Consider the following 12697-nt stretch of genomic DNA (forward strand, 5'->3'; position numbering starts at 1 on the left):
CTTAAGAGTTTGACTGATTAGTATCATACTGGGTATTGTGGGGAAGTGAACCCTGTGCCCCAATTTGGAACCTGGGTCAGGCCTGGGAAGTTGTAGTTGTGTTTCTGCTTTATCACCTTGCCTTAGCTTAGTTTCAGTATCCTTTGCTAAGTAAACTAAGAACCCAGTCCCGCAGAATAGAGCCCTTTACATCAGCTCCACAAAGGTTGGAAGAGTATTGGAAAGCATCACCCTGATAGCGCTGCCCACTTCTTTGGCTCTGCTTTGGAAACTGAAAAAGGGATTCGAACTGATGAATCTCCAAATGTCAGGTCCTCATTCAATAACCTCACCATTTTCTCTAACCCTGTGGCAAGACTCAAGCTCTTGTCTGTGGATCCAGGCCCTGCTCCTAAGTGCCATTTTCTCCTCATATTTACATTGAACAATCCCAATAGCTGTCACATAAGCTGCTTGGGTGAGACTGAACTCTTCTGGCCCTTTGTCACTTTCCCTAAAACAGAGGTCATTGAGTATGATATCAGGAAATGGAAAGCAAAGCTGGTGGCTTCATTCTTATTGACAACTTGTGTGTGATAGGAAAGTATTTCAAAGTATGAATCTATGCATCTAGGGGTCACCTCATCAGATTCTTTCACTTATAACCTAAAGATCTTTCCCATCCCCTGGTGCATTCAGATAGACATGGGTCACCCAGAAACACAGGATGTAAACACTCTATTGTTAGGCTAAAAAAAGTTGATGGCTTAAGGAGGAATTGTTTGGAAGCATACTTGCAGAGATTTTTTTTTTTTTTAATTCCTAGTTATATGTTGTCATGGGTAGAGAAGAGTAGGGGAGAGACAGGAATCATGGATAAATGGGTGATGTTTCTGAGGCAGGATCAAATGCCTCCATGTATTCAAAATATTTAATGGCTCATTCCATTCGTTCATGATAAGTTTTGCTGTTTCTGGAGCCAAACCCAAATACCATTGATGAAAGCTGTAGTCTCTCAACCAACAGGGCTGAATATTTTCAATGTGCTTTCCTCCACTCACCTCTGAGGCAAGAGTGAGCACTTTAGGTTTATACACTTCATGGCTCCTGAGGATACAGCTCAGGGGGGTACTAGTCTCAGGATGTCAGTCATACTGCCTTACCCTTGGGGACTTATCAACTTCAACATTCCAAATTGTTCCCACTTACTTGCTGGGTGGGGCCCAAATTGCCAGAGGTTGGGGCTGCTACAAAAGGACATTTGTATCTCTATTGTTACATTCATCTAATAACAAGTTCTGTCATAATTTTCTTCTTTACTGGTTTAAGGTTATACATTTATGACTTAGTTTATCATAGTTCTGTTACTACAATAGTAACATGCATGAATCTAGGGATGATTATTACCATAACTCTATAATTCAGTTCTCCCAAGCTATTGCTAGTGCAGCCAATTTAAAGAATGATATAAAGATGTGTTATATTAACCCTACACATTATGATCATCCTTCTTAGACAATATATAAAAAAAGGAAACTGTCCTTGTACTGGAAAAGGAGGCTACAGATATTTTTGGGATATAAAAGTGATTGTAATGATAACTCAATGTGGTCGGGAAGAGTTTACGGAACATGAATGTTAGATGTTTTGTGCCTTCCCACCGTCTCATGCGAGGAGAGGAGAATGTTCTACCTGTCCATCCTGTCTTAAAGTTAGGGACCCCCAAAATTCTCTTTTGGAATTTGAGGTATTTACTATAGGCACTGGTGCTATCTTCTTGTCCGGAGCTCTCTGAGAGGCAGAACATATAGGCATAACCCGCCCCGGAACTGGGAGAGGGATAGTAGAAAATTGGCAGGGTGCAGCCTGTCAGAGGAGGCAAAGATAGTCCCTAGATTCCTTTGGAGCTGAGCTTGTCAGAGTTGATATTAATAGGTTTCCTTGAGGTCTAGAGCAGGCTAAAGAAAATAACCTGAGGCTGTAGACTGGCTTACTACCTCCAAGGCTTTCCAGTAGAATGAAGAGACCCAATACAGAGGCTGTGTGGACAGCTAACTGGGAGCTGAGCTGGCAAACCACAACCTTTCTTCTGACACCAAGAGGTTATGGAGAGACTGCCCAGATGGATGCTCAACAGCCTTCAAACCAGCCATAAAATAGAGCCAGCGACCGGACACCACCAGCACCAGAAGCCATATCAGTGGGGATGCCAGCAGCCAGGACCAGAAGAAAATGGACTGTGAACAAGCTGTGCGTCATGTCTCTTATACACAGGCTCTCTGTCTTTACTGACTTGCTGCCAGGATGCACCACGGGCTGGTTCGTCTAGGAGTTTAGTGGGGGAAGAAAACTCAAAGAGGAAACTTTGAGCTGTGAATAGTGACTGAGATAGTACTTGAATTTCATTGAAAGAGGAGGACCAAGTTTTAAACTAAAAGTGACTAAAAAAGTTCTTATGTTTGACTGTGTTTATCAGAATAGATTAAATGATCTATTGTGGGCAGATTGGGAATTCAGAGCCAAAAAAGTATATACAGTTGTATAATAAGTATAGTCTCATTTTTGGGGTTCCTATCTTGATGATTCTTCAATTCATACCTGCTACAACAGTGACCTGGGGCTCACTGTCCCACATCACCTGGCAGAGCCTTTCCTCAGTCTGTACCTGCTCCTATGCTGGAAGTTCCACCAATCCTGTTGGAAGGGATACGGAGTGACAGGGGACAGATTCAGAGCGTCAATAGGATTGAGCTGAATGGTGTTCAGGGCTGGCTGAGCTATAAAGGATGAGAAGGAGCTAGCCACCTGGAGAGTCACGTGAAGAGTGGAAGACCAGTCAGGAGTTGTCCTTGAATCTCCCCTTTTTCTCATGTCCTTAAACTCATCTCCAAAATATATCTGGAATCCACCCATACCACTAGCATATGCAAAGGTTCTGAGGTGGAAAAGAGCTTTATGAGCTACAGTGGGAGTGGCTGGAGGTCTCAGAGCAAAGGTGGAGAGTAGTGAAGACATAGGTGAGGGTTTGATTTTATAAGACATTGTGGGAAGGTTTATTCCACGTGAACCAGGAAGCCATGGAAAGGTTTTAAGAAAGGAAATGGCTGGTTCAAAATATGTGTCAGGGTTGCTTTTGTTTCTGCGTGGGGCAGTGGTAGAAGGGAGAGCAAGGAGGAGGCAGTTGCAGGAATCTAGCTAAGAGGTAATGGTCACCTGGTATGCTACGGGCACAGAGCAACAAAAGACGTGTGGGTAGAGTCAAGATCTATTTTTGGTTGAAAGGCATGAGAGAAAGTGGGGAATTCAGGGATGACTCTTTGGTTTCTGGCTTTAGTAACTGGATGGGATGCTGGTGCTACCCTGTTCAACTGATAGATAAAATGGCGAAAACTCCCATTTTGAATATGTTAAGTTTGGGAGGTTTGTAAGACCTGTGACTAAAGGTTTCAAATGGCCTGTTTTTGTCTGAGTCTGGAGCTCAGAGAAAAAGGTCTGAGCTAGAGATGTAAATTTGGGAATCACTAACACTCGAATAGTCTATAAATCTATGAAAATTGATGAGATCACTTAGAGAATGAAGACAGAGAAGGGTGCCCAGGAGTAACCCTTGGGCACTTCAAAATTTAGAGGAATAGCCAGGAAGTAGATGGAGGAGAAATGACCAGTGAGAAAACCTGGAGGGATTGGAGTCATGGAAACAGAGAAGAGAGGGATTGATGTTGGAAAATAGTACTGGAAAGTAGAATAAGATAAGAACAGAGAAAAGCCCATTGAATTTGGCAGCTCTGGTGTTGATACTTCAATATAAGTGATTGGTTATTTTTTTTGTTTTTGGTTTTTAAACTGTTCATTGATAAGGAAGTCCAATATTTGGCAGCTCTGGTATTGATACTTCAATATAAGTGATTGGTTATTTTTTTTCGTTTTTGGTTTTTAAACTGTTCATTGATAAGGAAGTCCAATAACTTATAGTCTCTAATCAAATAGAAAATTTTATTGTACATGAAAAATTATTTTTATAAATAACTGGCTTTATATTGTTTAACGACTAGTTCTTGGGAATTATAATTGTCTCCAAGGGTATTCTAAGGAAGCTCCGGTATTCAGCAAATTTTAAATGGTGGAACTTTCTAGCCCTCATGGCAAAGAGGAGTAATTTTGAAAAATTGAGCCATTTAGCACACACCTCACATTATACCAGGTGGCAACCTGGATTTTGCCTAAGTATAAAGTCAGCCCTCTTTATGGACTCAGTCTGATAATAACAATATAAACACATACGTGGAGGCTGAACTAGTATAAGTATTAAGTACATTAATAAAAGTACATTAATATAAGTACGTTAATAAAACAACGTTTATGTGTGCTAATGCATTTCTGAAAGCAGTTTTGTTGGATTAAAACATAAAGAAAAGTCTGAATTATATTTCAAAATCCATTTGGTGATGAAAGAGAATTGGGTTAGAGGCAATTACCTGTCAGTTCCTTTTGAAGGTATGACTTGAAGATCTCTTAGAGCCACATAGAAAAAATCGTCTGGCAGTTCTGCCTCATAGCTAAGGTGGCAATGAAGGTGACAGCTGCAGACCCTCTCTGGCTGACCTGGGGCCCACAGTGTGTCTTATTTATTCCATATTAAATAGGACACGTAACAAACATCCACCTCAAATGAAAGGGAGGCCAGTGTCTGTAGATGTAATACTTCCCTCTACCTAATGGACTCTTGAATTCCTGAACCCCTTGGTTCTGAATTCTTTAGTTACTGCTACTATGAGTGCATAATGGTAGGAACATATTCTCTTTTGTGTGTATGGTCTCTCAGATTACAAATAAAGCTACATTTCCCTTTTTCTTTATTGTCAATTAAGCTTAAATAGTAGCATTGAAAGCTCTCTCCTTCTCTTTAGGTGTTAGCTGCACTTGAAAATTTATAGCTGCTAACAAACACGGAGTACAACACAAACCCGTCTCAAGCTGCTGACAATCAGTGATTTCAGACAGCTGGATTCAGTCTTGGTTTTCGTTCTGAAGTCTCTGCTTCCTGAAACACGAGCTCTCTGTTGGTAGCATCTTTCTTAATTCAAAATCAAGTCTTAAAATGTCTAAAACATATATAAACAAACATACATACTTATATATTTTAATTATCATTACTTAGGTGTTTCTATAGCTAGATTGGGATAAGTTATTCCAAATTATTCAAGTCTTTCATTTAGTTTGTTTTGTGAGTAAATGAATGCTTTTTTGTAAGGGATGGAAACAAGGGGAGTGACGTATGAGTTGGCATCTGACCTTGTAGAAAGGGCTTTGTGTGATGTGCTTCAGACAGGAAGAAAAAGAATTTACAAAATGTGTTTTTATTGTTGATTTGAAAACCTTGACTTTTGAGGTGGGATATTTATACGAATAGAGAATGGGCTGGTAATTCAATTCCCTAACCTGCAGTCTTTTACTACAGAATCGAGTAGGGGAGCAGAGCTGATCAGTGTTTAAGTGCACGGATGGATTAGGCAAAGGATAGAGAATGGACTTGCTTAGGGCATCAGCAAAAAACCATCTGCCTCCACTACTGAAAAGAGAATTCTGAACCCGAACTTTGTAAGTAGAACATTTAGACAGAGGCGACTTTAATTTTAGTGTATATGTGATTTTTGTATCACTTTGAAAAATTACATATGAAGGATCTAATATCTTCAATGTTTATTTAGGCCCCTAAAGAGCCTAACCTGGCCCTTGATTGGCAGATGGTAGTCCTCTATAGTGAAATTTGGAGGTATCTCAAGGGTGTCTTACCTAAAATTATCTAATGAAGATTTTGCGATTTAAACATTGCCTTCCAAGTGTAAAGAAGTGGAGAATTTGCTTGCCTGCATTCTGGTGTGTGTGTTGGTGGGGGAGGGGTGGGGAGCTTCGGATTCTCATGAGAATAATAAATAGGGCAGGGGATGAATTACATTTTCCCGGAGGCTGTGACGAGGTTATAGTCTTAATACCCTAGGTTTAGTATGTATTTAATATATAGTATATGAAGCATCTTTTTGATAGTTGGGATATAAGAATCCTAGATTAGGTAGATATCATTTAGAGAGTTAAGATGACTTAAATATGCTTTTATGTCTGTGATTACCAAGGTAATATGCAGTTATTGTAGTATTTTGTAAACTTGTAAAGGTATAAAGAATAAAATGAAAATTTCTCATTCCACCACCCAGAGATGGTTGCTGTTAATTAATATTTGTGTGTGTGTGTGTGTGTGTGTATAATTGAAATCATATTTGTAGCTATATGTGTATCTAGATGTGCTGCTTGGATTCCACTCTTTATGACATATGTTTTGATGATAAAAGAATATTTAAAACCTTTTTTCTGCTTTCTTTTTTACATTTGTGCTATAACGATATTTTAAACCAAGTTTAAAAAATTTTGTATTACCATAGCGCCTAATATAGTGCTAAGCATGATTAGGGCTTCAACAAATTATGATGTATTTATGGATGACAGTTTTTCCAGTATAATCTTATTTTAGTTTTTAATGCCCAAGAAGTATTCATCACTATATACACTTCCTTTAGAGTAAATTTTGTTGAGTAGTTCATTTGCTACCCCAGGGCTATCTCAGGTCAGAGCACTTACAGTTGGGAGTTTGGCACGACTAAATAATGCCTCCTGTCATTTTCTGCTTTGATTTTTTGATAACTGGTCCAGCTTCAGGTTCATAGCTTAAGAATCATTTATTTGTCAAATGAAATTTGCTTTGCCACTTTATGATTTTGATCACTTGCAAATGTAAATGATTCACTAATTGCTTTCCTTATTAAGGTCCTTCTTATCTTATTCACGCAGTCATAGATGGAAAGATGTCAAATGGTTCCACAGTTGCAGTTTACTTGAATTTTGGATTAGAAGGAAAAGCAGGGTCATCTTAGGCCACTATGACTAAAAATTAAAATGAACAAAGTTCTGAGGAAAGAGAACAAAAGAACAATAACATAAGCATTTATGGTCTTTATGAAATTGAAAAGGAAAGACTGTTTCAGAAAACAATCCAATTAAACTGTGAGACATGAGATAAGCTCTTTAGAGGCTGACAGTTATTGCAATTCTCAGACAATTCAATTTTAGTTAGGAATAAATGGTGAACCTGTTGGTTTTGTCACATAAAATACAAATGGGCAGAATATTCTACTATGCTCTTCCAGGGTGGATTTCAAATCACAGTAAAAACTTCTCAAGAAATGTAATATAAAATTGAATTTTAAAATTCATGCTCTCTTGGAGTGTGCATCTGTGTTCCAACAATTTAGCTAATCCATATTAGGATGTAATGACTTGAGTCAACAAGCATGATGAATGCATTATAACTGCAATCACACAGTGATAAAGAGACATGACATCTCACTTTTTTGTGAAATAGAGTCCTACTTTTCTCTTCTATAGACTAGATAAAAGTCAACTAATGAGAATATATTTTTTAACAGACCTTTTCCTCTTGACGATTTCTTTCCCATCTGTCAATTACAATTTTTTAATTTAATTCTTATGTATTTTCTTCCTTTAACTGATTAGTTTAACTGTTCTGAACAAAAAGGTTTTCATATAATTTCCCGGAACCCCATGATATATTTTAATGATTGAAATATAACAGAAGTAGAGGATAAACAGCAAGATCAGGAGTTCCCTCTGTCCTCCTCCTCTTCCCTTCCTCCCAGGTTTCACATGTTTCTCCCACTGCATGTCATGGGGAGAAAATGAGGTCCTCAGGCCTGCAACAAATTAGCTGCAGGACAATATGAGAGCTTCCTGGAGACCTGAGGCCACATAATAGTTGTTTATCCTGAAAACACATGTGGCAAGAGGAGAACATTCAGACTATTTTAAACATGGAAACGTATTTTTTTCCCCTTCAACTCAGTGTGCTAGACGGATGTGAAACAAATATCTTCCTTTGCCTCCAGGGAGGGTTTGGTGATTAAACACTCTCTGCTCATGAAGACAAGAAAACTAGTTGTTTGGTGGCTAAATTGTGTGTTCAACACTTACTCAATGGCTATTTATCAAGTGTCTATCACAGATCAGGCATTATTCTAGATATTAGTTTACATTTTATATAAATGAATAGAAAGATATCTAGGGAGAAATGTATAGGAAGAGCTATACAATTAGAAATACAAATATCTGATTTTCAAAAAAGTGCTATAAAGAAAACAAAGCAAGTAAAGGAGTGAAAGTTGAGGGATTGAGGCTTCTGGGGGGAGGAAATTAGTTTAGGTAATGACTTAGATTCTGGGTTTAATCAGTCACTGTCTTAGTTTATTCAGGCTGCTGTAACTAAAATACCATAAACTGAGTGGCTTATAAACAATAACTATTATTTTTCACAGTTCTGGAGGCTTGGAAGTCCAAGATCATGGTACTGACAGATTTGGTGTCTGGTAAGAACCTGTTTCTAGATGACTCTCTTTTTGCTGTAACCCACACAGTAGAAGTGGCCAGGGAGCTCTGTGGGGCTTCTGTTCTTAAGAGCTCAATCCCATTCACGAGGGCTCCACTCTCACGACTTAATCATGTCTCAAAGGCCCCCACTTCCTAATGCCATCACATTGGGTATTAAGTTTCAGCATATGTGTTTTGGCTGGGGGGTGGGGAGGATACAAACAGTCAGACTGTAGCAGCCACCAAAGTGTTTTGTTAAAAAAGAGGGATGACAGGGTTTGAAGGAAGAGTCAGGGTGTCCCAGAGAAGCTGGAGGGAGCATGGGGATACCATTTGAGACTGAAAGGAGAAGGGGATCCATGGGGTATGGTTTGTAGGGTGCACTGCTCTGGCCTCTTTTCCAAAGGTGTAGCCAGGCTAAAGAGGGGAGTTTGTGTGAGCAGGGAGACAGCACCCAGTGCTGGGTTTCCAGCCTCAGCAGACTCTCATGTCCCATTTGTGACAAGAAAGCTGGAGAGGGCTGTTGGATTTGAAGGAAACTGTGAAGATCAGCTCATGGACGTGAACTGTTCAGGCAGATGCCCAATGTCTAGAGTGACCTTCCTTCTGCATTGGTGTTAGGTAAGACCGTGGAGCCTTGGCTCAGCCCCGGTAGTGTGTGTGGGAGCATTGAGAGCGCCTCAGGTTTTCTCCTGGCCAAAAATTATATTGACCCATAGTAAATAGAAGTGATTTTTCTTTCACATGTGAGTTTGTTGAATGAGATCCATATTGGTTACATTTAAATGACTTTCCCCAGCTGCATTTTATCCTCTTCTGCCCACTCCAGTCTCATCCTACTCAAATGGAAAGTACATTATTTGCCGATTTCAATCTGAACGTTATTTGAACAATCTTGCTCTCTAGAGTTTACTAACGATTTGACCTTTTATGGCAATATTTCAGCAGCTTAAGAAAAGTTCACTGGGATAAAAGTTAATTTTACGGCAGAACTTTATGATCTCTTTTACATGTTAAAGTGCTATCTGTCTTTAAGGAAACCTAAATTTAAGTCTTAATTTTTAAACAATTGCTGTTTCCTTTGAAAAGACGGTGGAGAAATAGTTTGCTTTTGATGTCACTTTTTTATTCTGGAGGTCAAGGTATACCCATTTTGGGGCAGCTTTGGAATTTGAGAAAGAAAGGTCTAAATGACAGTTCTTGTCTCCCCCTCAGAAAAATGGTTGTGAAGAGGTTTCCGTGCTAACATTTATTATTTTACAAAATGATTGTGGGTTATGAGTCATTGGATTCTAGCGTTTAAAAATCTGTGGCTAGAAATTTTATGGAAGAAAACAAGGTTGATATTTTACTGAACTGCTGTGAAAACTTTTCTCCTTCTTCATTTCAATTTGTCTGAAACAGGAATTGGGGTAGGCTCAGATACTGCTGTATCCCCTTCTTATTCTCACTCTTCCTTAATATGTGGACTCAGGAATGATTTGAGTCAGATAGCGGGGGATACTGTCCTTGAAAATAATTCTCCCTGCCTTAGGCCCTAGCTAAAGCGTAACCACCTATGCATGTGAAACCTTCTCTAGACCTCTTCAGCTACATTTGTCACTCTATCTTTGGAGTTTCCTCATTTCCCACTCTGTGGTGGGAGGATTGCCAAATAACTCCCTCCCCCAACCTTTTCATGAGAGAGAGACTCTAGCTCAAAAGGATACAACCTGAGCTGGGGCCATTACCTGGGAGGCAGGATGCAGCTGTGTGACTCTCTCTGCCTTGTCGCAGCCCAGCTGAACAGAACCCCAGTGTTCTGAGTGAAAATGGGTTGCCCGTTGTTTCTTCATGGCAAGCCAGAGTGCTACTACCAGAGAAATGTTCTTTTTTCTACGTTGGAGACTTATTTGTCTCCAGGGAAAGCTAATGTTTGTCACTGAGAAAAGTGCTTATTTAATTGGTACCCTAGTAAGAGAATCAGCAGGCTTGCCACTCTCGCAGGAGGAAAACTGGAGCTAGAATTGGGGGACACATGTTCGCTTTGGTTAAAGAACTGCAGTAGGATGGGGGTAATATCACCACCTGATGTGAGGAAGAAATTGAGAATGGCTTTTATACGTGTGAAGTAGGGAGTGGGTGGCCAGGCATATCAGTTAGGGGAGCAGAGCGTATGGGATAAGGGAATTATTATAGGAATTAGACCTATACAATTGAAGAGCTGGGCAAGTGAAGATCTGGAAAGGGAGTTGCTGGATCAGAAAAGAAATGACTCACTGGTCCCTCTGAGAAGCTAAGCATGTCTAGCAAGCAGAGTGGGACAGTGAAAAGGACGGTCTATGGTGGGCTCTTGCCTCTGTGTAGCTACTGCCTCTGGTGACCCTGCAGCCAAATGTCCAGTGGTGGGCCTGCAGTCAAAAATGTCAGCATTTGGGAAGAAAAGTTGGACACGGATCAGAGCAGAGTGAAGATAAAATAGAATCTGCTGGTTCCTTCTACATCTGCCCGTCTCTGTATCTATCAACAATGACCTTCAGAGAGTAGTGGTCACTGCTTTACTCCTGCCTTTCAAATCTCATGCAAGTTCTTCTTTTGTACAACCTACCTCAGAACCATACAGGGAAGGGGATCCTGGGAAATGTAGTTTTTTAGTTTAACAGTTGCAACACTCTCCCTACCCACAGCAGGTCTGTGAACCTCAGGGCAGTGGGCCTGATCAGAATCAGAGGGAACTACAAGGTGGTCACCTTCCTTGTGAGGGATGAAGGCAAACATCTTGAGATGCCTCACTTATATGGTGCATGTAAAAGTCCAGATTAACCGGGATGCTAATTTTGTCCATCCTGCGTGGTATTTCTCTTTTGAACTTCCCTTCAGTAAAGAGCTTCGTAATTACATTGCTCTCTAATATGTTAGTCTTCTGGAGGCTCAGAGGACAAAGTGACAAGGAAGGAAGGACTGTGTATTAGTTAATCATGATTTTGATGGTAGCAGAAAACCCAATGAAGAGTAACTTAAACAAACAGGGTTTTATTTTTTGCATAAGGTAAGAGGTCAGGATGATGTCTGTCCTGGGCTGGAGCAGAGGCTCAGTAAGGTTTCAGGACTCAGGTTCTTTCACTCTTTCTTCTCAGCATGTTGTTTTTTGTGCTTGTGCTTGTTGCCTCATGGTCTCAAGATGTCTGCCTTAGTTCCAGACGTTACATTTTCTTTTAAGACAGGAAAAAGGAGAAAAGGGCTAAAACCTTTCTTTCTCCTGTCATGGATACATCTTTCTAGGCACCCACTCTCAGACTTCCCCTTCTATCCTATTGGCCAGAACTGTGTCACGTTGTCACCACTAGTTACAAAGGTGGCTGGGAAAGACCTTATCTGTCAAGGGAAAGTATTACCATGACTGCTACAAATTGATCATGATTCAACTCCTGGACCCACAGAGGGAAGCCTGAATTCCCTGATATTTACCTAAACACAAAATTGATGTTCTGGTTACACAGAGGGAAGAAATGGTAGTGGTGGGTGGGGAGGATGTCTGTAGTAGCCAAAGAACAGTGTCTACTTGAGGGTGTTTTGTTGTTTCTCATTTCATCCTGGATCTCAAGAGGGAAGGGAGCATCTACCTACAGAGTGGACTGTGATGGAGAAACCCTCTTGGCTCTTAGTGGCAGCAGAGTCTACAGAACCACAGCTCTGAGGTCCTGGAGACAAATTCCCCTGCTGTGGAGAAAATAGGACCAACTATTCTGAATACTGTGACCATTAACAAATGGCATCCTTTAAACTGGAAGGGGTGGTAGTGTGGTTGGCATCTGGGTTATATCACTATCACAAGACTTATTAAAGATATTGTGATTGTCTGTTTTATGTCTGACACTTCCATGAAGAAGTAAGCTCCTTGAGGATAGAGACCTTGTCTTATTTATCTGTGTCCCAGCATCCAGCACGGTATCTGCCTCAGAGTGAATACTGACTGTTGAAAGAATGATCTTTCCCAGATCATTCAGTGATATAGTGATACAACCCTTTGTATGGATTTCAGGGGCCTGTGGCTATACATTTGAATAATGGGGTGAAAATTTTAAATTTCCATACACAGGCCATACCTGAGACATATTGAATTAGATTCTCTGGGTTAGGACACCAGGCATCAGTGTTTTCGTTTTTGTTTTTTCTCTTCAAAAAATAGTTTTAATTAGGTAATACAGTCCCATAGTCCAAATACCAAAACACTGCTATTCCTATTCACTCCATTTCCTCCCTTCTCAAGCCCATCCTACTCCTCTAACACAGATGCTTTTTTTTT

The 12697-nt window shown here is 40.1% G+C and overlaps 1 long non-coding RNA gene across 1 annotated transcript in view; it reads left to right on the forward strand.

The window, feature by feature from the left end:
- Nucleotides 1–4931: 4931 nt before the first annotated feature.
- LOC132516854 (uncharacterized) overlaps nt 4932–12697 on the forward strand; it is a 95445-nt gene continuing 87679 nt past the window's right edge. The window contains exons 1-2 of the long non-coding RNA XR_009539488.1: nt 4932–5577; nt 8361–8411. This is a non-coding gene — a long non-coding RNA (uncharacterized LOC132516854). The remainder of the gene's footprint in view (nt 5578–8360; nt 8412–12697) is intronic.

This window comes from Lagenorhynchus albirostris, chromosome 1 (assembly GCF_949774975.1).
Source record: "Lagenorhynchus albirostris chromosome 1, mLagAlb1.1, whole genome shotgun sequence".
In the NCBI taxonomy this organism is placed as follows: domain Eukaryota; kingdom Metazoa; phylum Chordata; class Mammalia; order Artiodactyla; family Delphinidae; genus Lagenorhynchus; species Lagenorhynchus albirostris.